Source organism: Mustelus asterias, chromosome 7 (genome assembly GCF_964213995.1).
Source record: "Mustelus asterias chromosome 7, sMusAst1.hap1.1, whole genome shotgun sequence".
Lineage (NCBI taxonomy): Eukaryota > Metazoa > Chordata > Chondrichthyes > Carcharhiniformes > Triakidae > Mustelus > Mustelus asterias.
Genome location: NC_135807.1, coordinates 20887787 through 20907234, shown reverse-complemented (window position 1 = coordinate 20907234; position 19448 = coordinate 20887787). Strand labels below are relative to the sequence as shown.

Genomic DNA, 19448 nt, shown 5'->3' with positions numbered 1-19448 from the left:
CAAGGCATTGAAATTCATATACCACATTACTCATTTGTATAATAGGCAGGCTGTCCTTTTGGCTTGACGGCTGCATCTTGTTAGTGGTGAACACCACTAATGTCAGCAGTGCACTTTAGCAGCATATAAACAATTCGTTTCACCTGCTATTCAAATTTTTGAAATGCCATCCCTAACTGCCCTTGAGCTTAATGACTGGCTCAACCATTTCAGAAGGCAGTTAAGAGGTGTTCCACAAAGCTCAGTACAGTCTGCAAACACGACCTTGAACTTCCAGTTGCCTGTTATTTTAATTTTCCACCTTACTTTCACACTAACATCTCGGTCTATGATCTGCTGCACTGTTCCAGAGAAACTAATTCTAAGCTCAATAGCTCCTCATCTTTGTTAGGCACTTGACAGCTTTCCTGACTGAACACTGAGTTCAACAATTTCAGATGGTAAACTTTCCCCCTTTGTTGTTTACTTTACATTGCATGTTTTGTTTTTTCTTTTATTTTCACTTTCACACAGTAGCGCGCTTGCTCAAAGCACATCTTTTGTTGAATTTCTTGCCCCATCACTATTCCCTTTGGCCCTGTAAGATTATCTTATCTATCATTCAGTCTCTCCTGTTTGCCACCTATCACAGACTTTCCTTTTGTCCTTGCCCCACCTACCCCTTACTCAAAACCCATTATGTCTTCTAGCTTTTTCCAGTTCTAATGAAAGATCACCGACCTGAAATGTTAACTTTGTTTTTCTCTTCACAGACGCAGCCTGACCTGGGCATTTTAAGCAACCATGTTCTACTCCAGAAAGTCTGTTGGTGAAGGACAGAACTGGAGCAAATCTTTATACCCTTTTATATTTATTTAAACATGCAAAAGCATACATTTCCTAACCAAACAACCACATTTTCAGTCTGTGTCTCTTTATAGCCGACTAAAGTGAATGTCCAGTTAATGCCTTGCACTTGGAAACAATTAAACATAATTAGTATTTACACTCTAGTGCAATACTGAGGGAATGGTGCATTTTTCGATGACACTAAGTCAACGCCCGCTCCTCAAGTGACCCTGATCCCACGTCACTATTTTGTTAAAGGGAATTTTGCCCTGGTCTCCCTTAATCAACATTACTAAAAATAATCCTCTGGTTATTATTTCACGACTGTTTGTGGGAACCTGTTGTGCATAAATTGGCTGCCATTACATTACAACAGTAAAAGTGACAACATTAAAAAATACATAATTAACTTTTTTTTTAAAAAGTATTTTGGGAGATCCTGACACCATGAAAGGTACTATTAAAATGGAAGCCTCTCTTTCAGTAAACCTAACAACTAAATAAGGAGAATAATATCTTCACTCAGTGGTTAGAATGTCATACTTCATAAACGAACAAGGCAAATGGCCTAGATGCTTTCAAAAAGAAACCAAATGAGGACATGCTAAAAGACTGAAATAAGCTTGATAAAATGGGAGGAGACTGAATAATGAGTTGAATGGCCTCCTGTGTTCCACATTTTATGTAAGGACAGATAGCATCATCAGAGGGTCAAGAAGCCTAAATACGATGCAGGAATAGAGAGCATCACAAAATAACCACAGTGAAAAAGTGAATAACCAAATTTACAATCGAGAAACGATAGCTGAGCCCAATTGAACTGAGATTGTGATCAATTGTAAGCATTGAGGCAATGATGTAAGATAAGGAACTTGAATCACATTACAAAAGGGAGGTTTTGCAAGATGGTTATATTTTAAACTGCTTCTAAGAAAAAATGTGGCGAACAGTAATGAAGAGAGATAGATGATCTATCACAAGTTCTGCCTGACACCAACCTGAGAGACTTGGTTACCACAGGGGTCAAGGCTCAGGACAAGTTGCATTAAAATGCATGTGCCAGGTTTAACATCTGAGCACAGAGAGATAGATGTTTTTACTATTGTAGATTTGCTATCCCACAGACTTTGAACAGGGGGAGGCAGACAGTTAGCAGCTGCTGCCATCAGTGGATGGAATAAGGCCATTTTTCACTTTAAGCTACGAGGCAGAACGAGGATTGGAAGATGTTGCCTGGTCAAACAGATGTAATGTATGGATGTTTACAGAGTCTGAAAGATTCTCCAGGTGAGGCCAGGGGAAGAATCATTGGAGCAAGCCATGTTGCTGGCAGTCGATTCGGAAATTCTCAGAAGACGGAGGGAAAGGACCTTAAATGGTCCTGAATCTTACAACTCTGTGAAACAGGGTAAGTGGACCCATTGACAGCTGGGAAGTACCCTGTACTGTTTCCTAGAAAGACTGCAATTCTGTGGGGAGGGGATATGACATTGATATTGGTCGTGTTCAGACAAGTCTTAAAACTTGAAATCTTGTGTTATTCCTTTTGATCATTGGAAATTTAAATCTATTTAAAGTTATCAGTTTCAATGGGAATCAAAACAATAATTAAAATAGGTTTAAAGAGTGCAAGGTATTAAGTTTCACATCTTAAAATTTTTAAGTCCTATTTCTGAAAAGTCTAATTAGTAGTCTAATAAATAGAGGCATGGTAGGGCATGACATTACAATCAATTGCACATCCTGTTCCCTCGGGAGATTTCCAGGATGCTGCTCATGACCAATTCCAGTTCGTTTTCAAAGTTTCAGCAGAAACTGACACTACTGCCCTCCATCTGCAAGGCTAATAAATAAATACATGGATTGCACGATTCTGGAAGTTGTCACCCCACAACTTAAGAGTGTGCAGGCAGACAAGGAGCACCAGGCAGGTAGTGCAGCAGACCTTTGAATGCATCACACACTGATTGGTATTCAGTTCTGAATACCAGTGAGAGCACTGACTTCTGTGAGTGCAGCCAAAATAAGTCAACAGCACCATGGGTAGCTCTGCATTTTTTGAAAAGATGTGGAGATGCCGGCGTTGGACTGGGGTAAACACAGTAATAAGTTTAACAACACCAGGTTAAAGTCCAGCAGGTTTATTTGGTAGCAAAAGCTTTTGCTACCAAATAAACCTGTTGGACTTTAACCTGGTGTTGTTAAACTTCTTACTGTTTTTTGAAAAGATCAGGAATGCAATAGTGCTCAAGGACTCAATCGGGAGGGCAATAGACAAATATTTCTACAATCACAGATGTATAGTTCCTCCACTACGCCAGGATCTAATGCAAAACATTCTGAAGGGGGTGGGTGAGCTGCCAATGACAATGATAAAGGGACAAGGTCTTGCAGGTAGATTTGAGGAAGTCCAAAAAAAACTGATGAATAGGGCGTCAAATGTCATAATCACTGGATTGCTCCTTCTGCCACGAGTTCAGGAACCAGAGAACAAAGTGAATAAAGGCAAGAGAACTTGCGCAGGAGGGAGGGCTTTAGGTTCCTGGGGCACAGTCCCAGCTGCATAGACTCCTCCTCCCCTAGAACTCTTACCCAACGCCATACAGTTGAACAAATCAGTGACCAAAACACTCATCGCCGGATTCAAACTTCCATTGACAAATACAATTCCTACAGACCAGTCACCATCATCATTCTCAGCATCAGAATTCATACATTATCTCAAAGACTCGACTTTTTTCTTTGGACAACTCATTGCATAATGATACTTGGAATCACAACAATAACACCCATCAATCATTCCCTAGAGTTCAAGCACCGACGATCACCAACCCAGACCCATATATTTTGTGATGAACAAAGCATCGTAGTGATGAACAAAGCATCGTAGCTGTGAGGGACAGCTCGGTGGATAGGATATTGGTATGTAGATAGGCTGGAAAATTGGGCGGGGATCCTGGATTCAGGATTCAATCCTGGACCGGGGAGCGGCGCGGGCTTGGAGGGCCGAAGGGCCTGTTCCTGTGCTGTATTGTTCTTTGTTCTTGTTCTATTTTCTTGATTCTCAAACGGGAACGCAGTGATCCCAGTGGAGTGCAGCTAATCTGTACACAGTTCTATTAGCTTTTATTTACAAAAGTACACATTACAAAACAGCACCTCTGAACATAACAACCACAGTTTCTGTTGAGGAGCACAAGTGAATCCCAGTTAATTCCCACCACTTGAATACAATTAAACACAATTAACATACAATCAACACACTAGATGCAGAATTAGAATGGAGAAACAAGGTTAGGAATTTCAGTGAGTTCAGGACAAATGATTGGGGGAAAACAGGATGAGAGTAAGAAATAGTACAATACCAATTGGGATCAGACCAATATCTCTCTGCGAGTTCTAAGGTAGGTTTATAGTGCCACACGTGCAAATGCACAAAATTTAGTAAATAAAGTCAGTGAATTGCAGGTGTAAATAGACACATAATTGCGACCTGATTCCAGGGTTAGGTACTAAAAATTCATGATTACAAGATGACCAAGAAAGATAAGTAAAGAAGGAAAGGAAAGAAAGTGGCAATAAAGGAGAATATTCCAGTTCTGAATTGAGAAAATGTCCTGGAGAAGTTAAAAACAAAGTCAGAGCTAAGAAACAATCGGGGTATTATTATGCTATTGTGTATTCTTGGTCACCAATTATTGGAAAGAATATAAAGCAGCAAACCGGCAGAGAAAAAAATTACAAAGAGATTCAAAAGCTATGAAATTGTGATAATGGGGACTTAAATTATCCTAATAGGGGCTGAGATAATATGCAGTGGTCTGAAAGGAGGAAGAATTTCTGATGTACATTGAGGAGAATTTGTTGGCAAGCAGACTAGTGGACTGATTGCAATGGACAATTATCTTTATCAGCACGTTTCTGCCCAACAACAAAGCAGTCTTTTCTGGTCAAATGCTTTGATTTGATTTATTGTCATGTATTGGGATACAGTGAAAAGTATTGTTTCCTGTGCACTATGCAGACAAAACATACTGTTCATAGGGTACATAGAGGAGAAGAAAAGGATAAGGTACAGAATATAGCGTTGCAATTACAGATAGGGTGAAGAGAAAAATCAGCTTAATATATGGTAGGTCTATTCAAAAGTCTTTTGGCAGCAGGGAAGAAGCTATTTTTGGATCAGTTGGTATGTGTTCTCAAGCTTTTTCCCAATGGAAGAAGGTATGTCTGGGGTGCGTGGGGTCCTTGATTATGCTGGTTGCTTTTCTGATTTGATTTGATTTGATTTATTATTGTCACATGTATTAACATACAGTGAAAAGTATTGTTTCTTGCGCGCTACACAGACAAAACATACCGTTCATAGAGAAGGAAGCGAAAGAGTGCAGAATGTAGTGTTAGTCATAGCTAGGGTGTGGAGAAAGATCAACTTAATGCAAGGTAAGTCCATTCAAAAGTCTGACAGTAGCAGGGAGGAAGCTGTTCTTGAGTTGGTTGGTACGTGACCTCAGACTTTTGTATCTTTTTCCCAAAGGAAGAAGATGGATGAGAGAATGTCCGGGGTGAGTGAGGTTATTAATTATGCTGGCTGCTTTGCCAAGGCAGCGGGAAGGGTCAGAGTCAATGGATGGGAGGCTGGTTTGTGTGATGGATTGGGCTACATTCATGACCTTTTGTAGTTCCTTTCGGTCTTGGGCAGTGCAGGAACCATACCAAGCTGTGATACAACCAGAAAGAATGCTTTCTAAAGTTGGTGAAAGTTGTAGCTGACATGCCAAATTTTCTTAGTCTTCTGAGAAAGTAGAGGCATTGGTGGACTTTCTTAACTATAGTACCAGCATGGGAGGACCTGGACAGGTTGTTGGTGATCTGGACACGTAAAAACTTGAAGCTCTCAACCCTTTCTACTTCGTCCCCATTGATGTAGACAGGGGAATGTTCTCCTTTACACTTCCTGAAGTTGATGACAATCTCCTTTGTTTCGTTGACATTGAGGGAGAGATTATTGTTGCCGCACTAGTTCACCAGATTCTCTATCTCATTCCTGTACACTGTCTCGTTATTGTTTGAGATCCGACCCACTACAGTGGTGTCATCAGCAAACTTGAAAATCGAATTGGAGGGGAATTTGGCCACGCAGTCATGGGTGTATGAGAACACAGCCTTGTGCAGCACCGGTGCTGAGGATGATCGTGGAGGTGTTGTTGTTGTTGCCTATCCTTACTGATTGTGGTCTGTGAGTTAGGAAGTTCAGGATCCAGTCACAGAGGGATGTGCCGAGGCCCATGCCATGGAGTTTGGAGATGAGTTTCATGGGAATAATAGTGTTGAAGGTTGAGCTGTAGTCAATAAATAGGAGTCTGACATAGGTGTCCTTGTTATCTACGTGTTCCAGGGTTGAGTGCAGGGCCAGGGAAATGGTGTCTGCTGTGGACCTGTTGCAGTGGCAGGCAAACTGTAGCGGATTCAGGTAGTCTGAGAGGCTGGACTTGATTTGTGCCATGTCTAACCTACCTGAGGCAGGTCAAGTGGGGCAACTTTCAGTTTAAATCAGGAAAAGGACAAGGAACATTCAAGAGTAAAAATACTCAAATGAAGGGAAAAATTCAGCAGGTTAGGAACAGATCTGGCCTGGGTACATTTTTGGCAAGGAAATGTAATCGGACAATGGACAGCCTTTAAAGATGAATGCTCCTCACACTATCAGGGTAGATTCCCACAAGGGGAAAAGATAAGGCAATCAAAACTAGAGCTCTGTAGGTGGTGGAAGAGTCAGACTAAGACTAAGCATAAAAAGGGTGGTATATAGCAAATGTCAATTTGATAATACTTTATTAAAGCTCAAGCCATAAATATTGACTATCACTCACTACTGATGCTGACAGGCCCATTAAGTATTTTCAGCATTTTCTATTTTTATTTCAGGTTTCCAACAGCCACAGTATTTTGCCTTTGTTTTGTTATAGTTGAAGGCTGGATGGGTGAAAAACAGATAATATGGGGAGACAGGAAAGGTTGGGCTGAGGGAAGTAAAGGTGGAAAGCAGAGAGGTACTGGTCATAATCTTCCACTTGGAACCACAGACTCCCTGCATTGCAGAAAAAGGCCATTAGGCCCATCAAGTCTGCGCTGACTCTCTGAAAGAACATCCCACCCAAGTCCTCTCCTCTTTATTTCTGTAACCCCATGCATTTACCATGGCTCCACTTAACCTACATATCTTTGGACACTAAGGGCAATTTAGCATGACCAATCCACCTAACCATTACTCTGATATTTTATCCAACTGGCTTAACATCTTTTATTGTAAAACAGAATATTCATTGCTGCTTGGATATCTAAGATTTTCTGTATGACAAGGTAACCAGAGCAAGGAACACAAGTTCAAGGTGAGGGGCATGTGAGGAAAAACCTTTTTGCCCAGAGGGTGTTGAGAGTCTGGAATGTGCTGCCTGGGGGAATGGTGGGGGCAAGTTGGCCTCACATCCTTGAAAAAGACCTGGATGAACACTTGGCACGTCCTAACATTCAAGGCTGTGGGCCAAGTGCTGGTAAATGGGATTAGGTGGGAGGTCAGGTACGCTGAAAAACTTCTTCTGCACTGTACAATCCTATGAAATGACCAATGCGAAACCCAAAACTCTTGTTCAAGCACTCTTGAAAGCATGACACGGAGACCTGAGACATCGATTCTCGCACCTGGGAGACATTCTAAGAAATCTCACAACACCAGGCTAAAGTCCAACAGGTTTATTTTTGGAATCATGAGCATCACCTAATGAAGGCGCAGCACTCCGAAAGCTCATGATTCCAAATAAACCTGTTGGACTTTAACCTGGTATTGTGAGATTTCTTACTGTGCCCATCCTAGTCCAAACGCCGGCATCTCCACATCCATTAGCCAGTGAGAAATAACCTGTAGGCCACCATGATCACCAGTCGCTACAGCAGCTTGTCAACAGGCAACCAAATACAGCAACTCACAATGACACCCAACAGATAACCACTTCACATGGGTCACTTGTGGCAGGACCTGCTCCTCCTCTTCAGATTGGGTCCCTTCAGCCATCAGCAGAAATGCACCATGTGAAACTAATCCCATTCACAAAGGAACTGGAAGAATGCTGACAACCACAAGTATTCTCTGAATCAAAATCGGTAAAACCGCAGGGGAGCAGACTCAGCTTTCTTTCTTAATTTACTTATTTCAGGAGACACACACAAATATCCTTGCACCTTGCAAGTCGGATTTTGGATTTTGAAAGTACAGAAACAATCCGAAATATTTCGCATTAATTTCGAATTTACTTCCTTCCTAGAAATGGACAAATAATCTCTGACAGATTCGATTTCCAGAGAAGGTGAAAGTTTTTTTTTAAAAAGAGATTTGGCGAAAGAGGAAATCTTTTATTTTTTGATGAAGGAATCAAAGTTCGCAAACTGGGCAGGACAACGAAAGTCAAGGGAAATTCAAATCAAAAGTATAAAGTACAACACATCGGGGGAAAATATGAAGAGAGCAGAGAGGCACACAAGAGGTCTATCACCGAAGTTAAACACTTACGATGGTTGTGAATACCCAAGTACAGGACGCAAAGGCGACTTTACATCAACAAAATTGCAGCACAGGCAATGCATGTAATTTAAAGCTGAAAGGATAACTTTAATCAAAAGCTGGCTGGCAGTTTTCTCCGATTCGCCATCCGCCAATGGACTCGTCACGCTGGTTTGCTGCCAACAACACAAATGCTTCACATACCCTTTCCTTGGCTTCCCTCACCTTCGCTCCCTCTGTTGAGCGACAGACTTTCTCCTCTGACTCGGATTGATTCGCCACGTCTCGAGCCGACCCGCGCCTGCTGCGCATGCTCAGCGACCTGCCAGCCGCCGGGAACCGCGCGTGCGCACCCTCGCCCCACGAGCGGCAGATTCAAATTAAGCGACCGTTAAGGCAAGGGCAGAGACTAGCAAGGGCGCGCGCGCGCGCAAGAGCCGCCGCTGAAGCGGGTCGGTGTCGACCTTTGCTGTGGGCTTTCAGCTCTGAGCAAGGGTCATCCTGAATCGGAACGCTGGCTCTACTCTGGGGGTGGTTCCCACAGGTTGGAAAACTGCAAACGTGACGCCACTGTATAAAAAAGGAGGTAGACAAAAGGCAGGTAACCACAGGCTGGTTAGCTTAACTTCTGTAGTAGGGAAAATGCTTGAAACTATTAAGTAAGAAATAGTGAGACATTCTGGATACAAATTGTCCCACTGGTAAGGCGCAGCATGGGTTCATGAAGGGAAGGTCATGTTTGACTAATTTGGTGGTATTCTTTGAGAACATTACATGTGCAGTGGACAATGGGGGAACCTGTGGATGTGGTGTATCTGGATTTCCAGAAGGCATTTGACAAGGTGCTGCACCAAAGACTGCTACATAAGATAAAGGTGCAAGGTATTACGGGTAATGTATTAGCATGGATAGAGGATTGGTTAACTAACAGAAAGCAAAGAGTGTGGGGTAAATGGGTGTTTTTCTGGTTGGCGATCAGTGACTAGTGGTGTGCCTCAGGGATCAGTGTTGGGACTGCAATTGTTTATGATTTACATAGATGATTTGGAGTTGGGGACCAAGTGTAGTGTGTCAACATTCGCAGATGACACAAAGATGGGTGGCAGAGCAAAGTGTGCAGAGGATGCTGAAAGTCTGCAAAGGGATATAGATAGTCTAAGTGAGTGGGCGAGGATCTGGCAAATGGAGTACAATGTTGGTAAATGTGAGGTCATCCATTTTGGTAGGAATAATAGCAAAATGGACTATTATTTAAATGGTAAAAAATTGCAGCATGCTGCTGTGCAGAGGGACCTGGGTGTCCTTGTGCAGGAATCTCAAGGAGTTGGTTTGTAGGTGCAGCAGGTAATTAAGGTGGCAAATGGAATTTTGTCCTTCATTGCTGGAGGGATGGAGTTTAAAAACAGCGAGGTTATGTTGCAGCTGTATAAGGTGCTGGTGAGGCCACACCTGGAGTACTGTGTACAGTTTTGGTCTCCTTACTTGAGAAAGGATATACTGGCACTGGAGGGGATGCAGAGGAGATTCACTAGGTTGATTCCGGAGTTGAGAGGGTTGACTTATGAGGAGAGACTGAGTAGACTGGGGCCATACTCATTGGAATTCAGAAGAATGAGGGGAGATCTTATAGAAACATATAAGATTATGAAGGGAATAGATAAGATAGAAGCAGGGAAGTTGTTTCCACTGGTGGGTGAAACTGGAACGAGGGGGCATAGCCTCAAAATAAGGAGGAGCAGATTTAGGACTGAGTTGAGGAGGAACTTCTTCACACAAAGGGTTGTGAATCTGTGGAATTCCCTGCCCAGTGAAGCAGTTGAGGCTACCTCATTGAGTATTTTTAAGGCAAGGATAGATAAATTTTTGAACAGTGAAGGAATTAAGGGTTATGGTGAGCAGACGGGTAAGTGGAGCTGAGTCCACAAAAAGATCAGCCATGATCTTATTGAATAGCGGAGCAGGCTTGAGGGGCCAGATGCCCTGCTCCTGGTCCTAGTTCTTATGTTCTCTCCACAGATGCTCTCTTTCCTGTTGAGATTTTCCTGCATTTTCTGTTTTTGTTTCCATGCTTTCGATGTCTTGAGGGCAGATGAAATTCAGAAGAATGAGAAACATATAAGATTATGAAGGGAACAGATAAGATAGAAGCAGGGAGGTTGTTTCCACTGGTGAGTGAAACTAGAACTGGGGGGCATGGCCTCAAAATAAGGGGAAGCAGATTTAGGATTGAGTTGAGGGGGAACTTCTTCACACAAAGGGTTATGAATCTGTGGAATTCTCTGCCCAGTGAAACAGTTGAGGCTATCTCATTGAATGTTTTTATGGCATGGGGAGATTTTTGAACAGTAAAGGAATTAAGGGTTATGGTGAGCGGGCGGGTAAGTGGAGCTGAGTCCACGAAAAGCAGCCATGATCTTACTGAATGGCAGAGCAGATTCAAAGGGCTAAATGGCCTATTCCTGCTCCTAGTTCTAATGTTCTTACGAAATAGTTGGGGAAGCACAAAATATTTTTCACCCACTTTTTAAAAAATTATTTATTATGTGGGCATCGCTGCTGCCGAGGCTAGCATTTATTGCCCATCCCTAATTGAGAAGGTAGTGAGTGGTGAGCTGCTTTCTTGAAATGCTGTGGTCCATGTGGTGTAGCTGCACCCTCAGTTTAAAGTTTACCCTATTGCTATCACAACTAGACTTGCATAACACTGCAATGAAGTTACTGTGAAAATCCTCTAGTTGCTACACTCTGGTGCCTGTTCAGGTACACTGAGGGAGAATTTCGCATGGTCAATGCATCTCACCAGCACGTCTTTCTGAATATGGGAGGAAACCCATGCAGACATGGGGAGAATGTGCAGACTCCGCACAGACAGTGACCCAAGCCAGGAATTGAACCTGGGTCCCTGGTGCTATGCTGTAAGGGAAGGAGTTCAGTATTTTGGGTCAAAAGGAGTGGCAATGTAGTTAGAAGTTAGGATGGCATGTGGCTTGGAGGGATACTTGCAGGTGGTGGTTAGCGCATGCATTTGCTGCCCTTGGCACTGTATTTGGTAGAGATCTTGGGTTTGGTAGGTGCTGTTGAAGAAGGCTTGACAATTTCTGCAGTGCATGTTACAGATGGTGCACACTGCTGCACCTATGCATTGCTGGTGGAGAGTGAGTGAGTGTTGTTGGTGAACCATGCTATTGTAAGGAAGGAAATTATTAACTGAAACAGTAACTGATCCAAAACTAGCAGTGGACTTTAACTATTAAGGAAAACCCCGCATCTATATTGTGGAAGGTATTTGGGAAACAGGGAGGTTTACAGCCAGATATTCCCCCAGAAAGAAGAGACATCTATGTATTACAAAAACAAAATACTGCGGATGCTGCAATCTGAAACAAAAACAAAAAATGCTGGAAAATCTCAACAGGTCTGACAGCCTCTGTGGGGAGAAATTAGAGCCAATGTTTCCAGCCCCCCTGCCCCCCTCCACCCTCATAGTATAAATCTCTGCTGATTCTCTTTGCTCTGATGAAGGGTCAACTAGACTCAAAATGATATCTATGTATTGATGGTCCTGGAGAAAATGGAAAACAGACTGTGGAATTTATGATTTACAAAGTGCGATTAAACTAGTAACATCTCTCCCCTCCATTATAAGTCCCCAGCAGACGGAACTAGCTGTGATAAGTTATGTGGTCAGTTCCCTGACTGTGTTTCCCCTCCGTTTATTATCTGTTTTAACTCAATGTTCAACTCTAATTCCTGTACAGAGAGTATCTGGCCATATGGATGGCAGAGGTTTGATGTCCACAGATGGAAAATCCCTGATCACGATTCCTATGTTAGCAATCATTAGAGTCCATGAAAGATAAAAGCCTGAAGTGGTGTAACTAAAGTAATTAAATCTTTTACCACAACAATATGGTGTAGACGGTAGGATCCACAATGGCATTGGGTCGAATGCTGACAGCAGAGAGTGGGTAAGTTAATCTACCACTCATTAGATCGGGCAGGCGGCACTTGAAACAAGAGTGAGTCAGTTTGGGGATCCTAACCAGCATATGAATCCGAGAGTGTGGTAAAGAGATAGATGAACACAAATAAGAGCAAACAAATGTGTCTTTTGGCTTCAGTAGCATATTACCATGCTGAGAAAGGCAATGAGGTTTTGAAAAAAGAATGAGGAGATGGATTCATAGAAACCCTACAGTGCAGAAGGAGGCCATTTGGCCCATCGAGTCTGCACCGACCACACTCCCACCCAGGCCCTACCCCCATATCCACCCGCTAATCCCTCTAACCTACACATCTCAGGACACTAAGGGGCAATTTTAGCTTGGCCAATCAACCTAACCCGCACATCTTTGGACTGTGGGAGGAAACCGGAGCACCCGGAGGAAACCCACCCATGGAGAATTTGAAAAAACAATTCCAGCAGAAAGATCAGAAGATAGATGATTTAGAGAGGCAGGTTCATATGTTAAGATTAGGAGCTGACCAGTCAGCTACAGTATTGCAACAGTAGAGTATATCCAGTTTGCATGCAGGAGCTGTCTTGCTTGAGGTGCAGCAACTCAGACGGGAGCTCACAGAAAGTAACCGAACAAATGAGAGGCTTACTGTGTGATGCTTTAAGAGAAGCAGTTAAGCAGCCGCACAGAGAAGCTAGTTACGTCCTGTGAAAGTTTAAGATATTGGATTGAAAAGGGAAATTAGGAAAATAGCAGGCATTGATTTCAGCAGTTACAGGAACTGAACTCCCCTTTCACTGAGATGACACACCAGCTCATGTGTCTGCCCAAAACATAAAGCAGTCTGTTTCTGTAAATCTCATATAGTCACAAGTAAGGTTGAGATAGTTAGGAAAAAGTTAGTTCAAATGCTGTGTGAAAAGGCAACAAAAAGAAGGAAGTAACTTGCGTGTGAGTATTTGTATATTTTGTTGAGGTATAAATCTTTTTCCTGCCTCGATTTATTTATTCACATCACAAGTAGGCTTACATTAACACTGCAATGAAGTTACTGCGAAAACCCACGAGTCGCCACACTTGAGCACCTGCTTGGGTACACTGAGGGAGAATTTAGCATGGCCAATGCACCTAACCAGCACGTCTTTCAAACTGTGGGAGGAAACTGGAGCACCTGGAGGAAACCCATACAGACACAAGGAGAACGTGCAGACGCTGCACAGTGTCCCAAACTGGGAACCGAACCCAGGTCCCTGGTGCTTTGAGGCAGCAGTGCTAACTAATGTGATTCCATGTGTATCTGTAGATGTTTTTGTGTTACCGAATGAATGGTTTGCTAACGCTCTGTAGTCCTGATCTGTATGTTGTTTTAATATTTTTCCTTGATTGTTTAATGTGTATACAGGTTTGTATTATTCAGGGTAAATTCGTGAGAAATCCAGTGCAGTCCAGTATCGACCATTTCTTTGTTTCTGGTGCAATGAGAAAACTGGTGTGTTAAAATGGTATCAACTGTTTCTTAGTTTCTGGTGGGGTGAGGGGGAAAAAACGTGGGACAGGAAGGGGTCTGTCTCCGAGTAAGAAGGCAGTAATAATAGCCGGACCATCAACAAAACATTAGCCATGACAGATAGAAATTTAGATTAGAACCCAAAGGGTCACTCACTAGATATTTGGCGAATAAAAAATAAGAGAAGATCATAAGTAAAATGACGAAGGAAGGCTGGGTTCCATCACGGACAGTAAGAAGTCTCACAACACCAGGTTAAAGTCCAACAGGTTTATTTGGCAGCACAAGCTTTCAGAGCACTGCCCCTTCATCACCTGATCTTTGGGTTCTAATCTAAATTTCTACTGTTGGACTTTAACCTGGTGATGTGAGACTTCTTACTGTGCTCACCCCAGTCCAACGCCGGCATCTCCACATCATGGCTTCCATCATGGACCCCAGACAAGCATAAGGAATTGTGAAATAAACAGTTGAAAGGGAAAGAGGAGAAAAGAATAGTAATTCTGTGTAAATTTTACCTCCATGTGCGTCTGTCAGAGAAATCGGAGTTAGGGTGACTGCACGGTGGCACAGTGGTTGACACAGTGGTTAGCACTGCTGCCTCACCAGGAACCTGGGTTCAATTACTGACTTGCGTCTCTGTCTGTGTGGAGTCTGCATGTTCTCCCCATGTCTGCGTGGGTTTCCTCCAGGTGCTGTGGTTTCCTCCCACAGTCCGAAAGACGTGCTGGTTAGGTGCATTGGCCATGCTAAATTCTCCCTCAGTGTACCCGAATAGTGCCGGAGTGTGGCAACTGGAGGATTTTCACAGTAACTTCATTGCAGTGTTAAAGTAAGCCTACTTGTGACACTAATAAATAAACTTTAAAACTTAACTCAGGAAAAGGACAATTATTAAAGGAAAAAGAGACACTTAAAACCAGACTTACCCGTAACATTATAAAAGAAAGAATCAATCTTTGCAAAAAGGGAGTTAACTCTTTCTGATAGCAGCTCGAACTTTTCGCCTGATGAATGAATGAATTCATTCCATCTCGAGCACAATGGACCCTTGTGCTTTATTTAGACATTTTTGGCAGCGTAAAAGAAGGCAGCTCAACAAGACTGCTGGAATCATTTTTTAAATTGAAAAACAAGTCAGGCACAGTAATTTTGTAGGTTAACTTTGAGGAAGTAAATCCTTCTTTCAGGGAAAGAAACCAAAGAATCAAAGCATGTTAATGCTTGGACTCAAATAGAAATGTTTGATTTCTGTTTTACAGATATTATGAGAATACTTTATTGCACTATAAAGTCTCTCCAGACAAACTGAACGTTGTTTAAAAAAGGTTCCAAAAGAAATCCGGGAAATTATAGGCCAGTAAGTTTGATGTCGGTGGTGGGCAAGTTATTGGAAGGTGTGATAAGGGATAGGATCTACAAATATTTGGATAGACAGGGACTTATTAGGGAGAGTCAACATGGCTTTGTGCGTGGTAGGTCATGTTTGACCAATCTATTAGAGTTTTTCGAGGAGGTTACCAGGAAAGTGGATGAAGGGAAGGCGGTGGATGTTGTCTACCTGGATTTCAGCAAGGCCTTTGACAAGGTCCCTCATGGGAGGTTAGTTAGGAAGGTTCAGTCGCTAGGTATACATGGGGAGGTAGTAAATTGGATTAGACACTGGCTCAATGGAAGAAGCCAGAGAGTGGTTGTGGAGGATTGCTTCTCTGAGTGGAGGCCTGTGACTAGTGGTGTGCCGCAGGGGTCGGTGTTGGGTCCGTTGTTGTTTGTCATCTATATCAATGATCTGGATGATAATGTGGTAAATTGGATCAGCAAGTTTGCTGATGATACAAAGATTGGAGGTGTAGTGGACAGTGAGGAAGGTTTTCAAAGCTTGTAGAGGGATTTGGACCAACTAGAAAAATGGGCTCAAAAATGGCAAATGGAATTTAACGCAGACAAGTGTGAGATATTGCACTTTGGAAGGACAAACCAAAGTAGAACATACAGGGTAAATGGTAGGACTCTGAAGAGTGCAGTTGAACAGAGGGATCTGGGAATACAGGTACAGAATTCTCTAAAAGTGACGTCACAGGTGGATAGGGTCGTAAAGAGTGCCTTTGGTACATTGGCCTTTATAAATCGGAGTATCGAGTATAAAGGTTGGAGTGTTATGGTAAGGTTATATAAGGCATTGGTGAGGCCGAATTTGGAGTATTGTGTACAGTTTTGGTCACCTAGTTACAGGAAGGATGTAAATAAGGTTGAAAGAGTGCAGAGAAGGTTCACAAGGATGTTGCCGGGACTTGAGAAGCTGAGTTACAGAGAGAGATTGAATAGGTTGGGACTTTATTCCCTGGAGCGTAGAAGATTGAGGGGAGATTTGATAGAGGTATATAAGATTTTGATGGGTATAGATAGAGTGAATGCAAGCAGGCTTTTTCCACTGAGGCTAGGGGAGAAAAAAACCAGAGGGCATGGGTTAAGGGTGAAAGGAGCAAAGTTTAAAGGGAATATTAGGGGGGGCTTCTTCACGCAGAGAGTGGTGGGAGTGTGGAATGAGCTGCCGGATAAAGTAGTAAATGTCACTTTTAACATTTAAGAAAAACTTGGACGGGTTCATGGATGAGAGGGGTGTGGAGGGATATGGTCCAAGTGCAGGTCAGTGGGACTAGGCAAAAAATGGTTCGGCACAGACAAGAAGGGCCAAAAGGGCTGTTTCTGAGCTGTAATTTTCTATGGTTCTATAAGATGGTAACTATTGCAGATGTATAATGGTGTGAGGAAATGGGAAATGTAGTTAGGTTAAAAGGACAGAACATAACCTTTACAAGAACTGAATTTGATAATCTGGCCATCACCTGAGGCATTGAAACTGTACAGGAGTAGTTAATCTAATATCTAGAGTCAGAGACCCACTTTGACATGAAATGGTTAATATGACCAAAAAAAAAAGAAAAATCAAGACAACTATAAGAGACTCTCAAGATGAACATCGCAGTACAAGGAATTTTTGGTTCAGTCAATTTGAACATCAAGGAGAACAAAAAATACTTAATAACAATTTACCACAAGATGGATTCAAGTAAATGGGGATATGTTGGATGTTTGTATTACTGACCATACTAATGAGCCGACGGGCTACAACAAGTAGGACTGCAGGTGCAACAGGTAGTAAAGAAGGTAAATAGTATGTTGGCTTCATAGCGAGAGCATTTGAGTACAGGAATAGGGATGTTTTACTGCAATTAAATAGGGTGTTGGTGAGGCCACACCTGGAGTATTATGTGCAGTTTTGGTGTCCTTATCTGAAGAAGGAAGTTCTTGCTATGGAGGAAGCGCAGCAGAGCTTTGCCAGGCTGATTCCAGGGATGGCAGGACTGTCATTATGAAGAGAGACTAAGTCGGTCAGGGTTATATTAATTGGAGTTTAGAAGAATGAGAAGGGATCTCATAGAAACTTACATAATTCTAACATGATTAGACAGGGTAGATTCAGAAAGAATGTTCCCGATGATGGGGGAGTCCAGAACTAGGGGTCATAGTTTGAGGATAAGGGGTAAACCTTTTAGAGTTGAGGTGAGGAAATATTTCTTCACGCAGAGAGTGGTGAATGTGTGGAATTCACTACCACAGAAAGAGGTTGAGGCCAAAACAAAGAACAAACAAAGAAAATTACAGCACAGGAACAGGCCCTTCGGCCCTCCAAGCCTGCACCGACCATGTTGCCCGACTGAACTAAAACCCCCTACCCTTCCGGGGACCATATCCCTCTATTCCCATCCTATTCATGTATTTGTCCAGACGCCCCTTAAAACTCACCATCGTATCTACTTCCACGGTTTCCAAACGTGTGATTTCAAGAAGCAATTAGATATCGCTCTTGAGGCTAAAGGGATCAAGGGATATGGGAGGAAGGTAGAATCAGGATATTGAATTTGATGATCAGCCATGATCATAATGAATGACGGAGCAGGCTTGAAGGGCCAAATGGCCTACTCCTGCTTCTAGTTTCAATGTATGTTTCTATGTAAAACTGTTCTGAAATCACATTGTTCTGAAAGCTGGCATAATTCTGCCACAAAGTTAGCTACCTGCTTTTCGAAAATGGCTATGAAATTTGAATCTTTGAACAATCACAGAGGGCTTCAGGTTATGATGATTCTGGACCAGAGCAACTAAATCTGCAAATGAACTCTCGCAGGCTTCCATGGCATGGCCAGATTCCTCATCAATTTATAAGTCTTCACCCCGCACACGCTCAGGAGAATTGAGTGTTGTTTCACCTCATCTTCATAGAATCCCTACAGTGCAGAAGGAGGCCATTCGGCCCATCAAGTCTGCACCGATCACAATCCCACCCAGGCGCTATCCCCATAACCCCATGCAGTTATCCTAATTAGTCCCCACTGACACTAAGGGGCAATTTAGCATGGCCAATCCACCTAGCCCGCACATCTTTGGACTGTGGGAGGAAACCGGAGCACCTGGAAGAAACCCACGCAGACAAGGAGAGAATGTGCCAACTCCACACAGACAGTGACCCAAGCCGGGTCCTTGGCACTGTGAGGCAGAAGTGCTAACCACTGTGCCACCTATTTGTATTATATGGAATCTTCCATTTATTTAAAATTTATTTATTAGAGTCACAAGTAAGCTTACATTAACACTGCAGTAAAGTTACTGTGAAATTCCCCTAGTCGCCACACTCTGGCACCTGTTCAGGTACACTGAGGGAAAATTTAGCATGGCTAATGCATCTAACCAGCATGTTCTTCAGACTGTTGGAGGAAACTGGAGGAAACCCACGCAGACACAGGGAGAACGTGCAAACTCCACACACACGGTGACCCAAGCCAGGGTTTGAACCCGGATCCCTGGCCCTGTGAGACAGCAGTGCTAACTATTTGCTAAAAGGAAATGCAGCAACCTCTCCATGCATTCAGCTCAGTCCTCGCTTGTCTCATCAAACTCACCAACCACCCAGAACATAACCATGGTGCTGCTAACTTGAAATTCCGTTGAATAAATCCACGGAGAAAACCAGCTACTCACTGTATGCAACCTTGCGTTGCCAGACTGAACATTGAAAAACTTCATTTTCTTCTCTTAACATTTACTCCCCATTGTCATAAAGGCCTCAATAATTTCATATTAACCAAATGAAGCTTAGGCCCACAGAAACACAGGTGAAAATACCTACAAGGACCAGGACCATTATGTACATGGTAAAGAGTCAGCCTTGGCTGTTGGGCGAAGAATAAGAAACAAAAAATGCACCTGTACCACAGGTATTGTATCAGGAGAATGTTAGGAAGAGACTCTGGGTCTGTACTCGTTGGAGTTTAGAAGGATGAGGGGGGATCTTATTGAAACTTACAGGATACTGTGAGGCCTGGATAGAGTGGACATGGAGAGGATGTTTCCACTAGTAAGAAAAACGAGAACCAGAGGGCACAACCTCGGACTAAAGGGACGATCCTTTAAAATAGAGATGAGGAGGAATTTCTTCAGCCAGAGAGTGGTGAATCTGTGGAACTCTTTGCCACAGAAGGCTGTAGAGGCCGGCTCATTGAGTGTCTTTAAGACAGAGGTAGATAGGTTCTTGATT

General features: G+C 42.8%; 1 protein-coding gene across 2 annotated transcripts in view; it reads right to left on the bottom strand.

Moving 5' to 3' along the window:
* Positions 1-8663, bottom strand: part of dennd3a (DENN/MADD domain containing 3a) — a 141911-nt gene extending 133248 nt beyond the window's left edge. For both annotated transcript variants that reach the window (XM_078215749.1, XM_078215750.1), the window contains exon 1: positions 8591-8663. The gene's annotated coding sequence lies outside the window, so the exon portion shown is untranslated. The remainder of the gene's footprint in view (positions 1-8590) is intronic.
* Positions 8664-19448: the final 10785 nt, after the last annotated feature.